Source organism: Schistosoma mansoni (assembly GCF_000237925.1).
Source record: "Schistosoma mansoni, WGS project CABG00000000 data, supercontig 0049, strain Puerto Rico, whole genome shotgun sequence".
NCBI classification, from domain to species: Eukaryota; Metazoa; Platyhelminthes; class Trematoda; order Strigeidida; family Schistosomatidae; genus Schistosoma; species Schistosoma mansoni.
Window position 1 is genome coordinate 1,918,228 of NW_017386028.1, and position 1,548 is coordinate 1,919,775.

Genomic DNA, 1,548 nt, shown 5'->3' on the forward strand with positions numbered 1-1,548 from the left:
CGCTCAATTTAAGTGTATAGCATTAATCATGAAAACTTCAGATTCTGTTTTGAGGTCACAAATATGTACTGTTGATGGGTATCATATCATGATCAAACTCTTAATATAAAAGCTCAAAAGTTTAACCAAAAGTACTAATACGTTAAAATTTGAGAAATGTAAAAGTAATGAACTGTTTTAAGAGCGAAACACAATCAAAAGCTAAGAATATTAGAAAACTCTTTATCGTAGAAAGTCAGTTGTTCACCAAATATTATGATTGTTGTAGATATTAAATAGTTTCCACTAATATTTTGGTATTAGGTTACCAAAGGTAGTAAATATCCAAGTGTGGGTTAACAAAACAACATCGAATCTTTTGCACGGTTAATAAAATAATAAATAAAATTAGAGCGAAAACCAATTTACACGTCATAGTTCAGTATACATTGTAATACAGAAATGTCAGTCAGTCACAACGTAGAACCTCGTACGTACGTACATCAGTTCGAGTTGCCATAACACATTAGCACAGAGATACAGTCGATTCAAATCCCATAGTGGTACAAGCAGTAAAAGTATAATCAGTAGTCGGGAAGATTAGGGTTTGAAGATGTTATTGAAGAAGAATACAGTGAAATAAATTTGGAAAGAGAAAAAAGATAGATACATGAAGAATTCAGAAGATTAGAATTTGAGAGAACACAAAGAGCGGATGCACCCTCACCATTGCAAGCGATTTTGAGCCATGTCATTCAGGATCTCTAACCATCGGTTGTTACCATCTCGCGGATCCCAACCAGGTAGTTTACACCTACCAACGTGGCTCAGTCCACTTGTCAGTGACTATATGGATTTGTGCCACGTTTCGGTGATTTTATACACTATTGAACAGTTTTCTTGGTTATATTAAAATGAATTGAAATTAATAAGATACTATGAACTTATTCCATAAAATCAGAAGTGTGTTTAACTATGTGTGTGAATCTCTTGTTACTACTCTACTAACACTATTCTAAATATCAAATTATCAAATGTATGGTTGATAAAAATTAAAGCGGCAAAATAATCTTAGTTAAATTTCTGCTATCGAGTTTACTTATTTCCAGACGTGGTGGTGGTCGACTTACATTTTATACGACCAGCAAAGATGAAACTAAACATTGGAGATATTAATAGACAATACGATTGTGAATCGATGAAAGTAAGTACTTGCCAAGGTCAATACGATTATACACTACTGGCCCATATATACATGGAGGGAGGGAGAGTGAAAAATGACTACACTAACACACTTTGTACGAAAAAAGAAAAAAATGTTTATTATTCACAATGATTAACCAACAGGTCATAAAAACAATAAACTTATGGTTCCCACTATTTTTCTTCTCAGTAGAGATGAATCACGAAAAGTGACAGTAACAAAAACTGAAAGTAAGACCATACAATAATAATAATAACTAGACTTTGGGCAAAAGTCATACAACTAATGCGAATAGTTATGGATGAAAAATCTACTATGTTACATAACATAAAACTAATAAATCAATTCAGCAAAGACAGCCTATT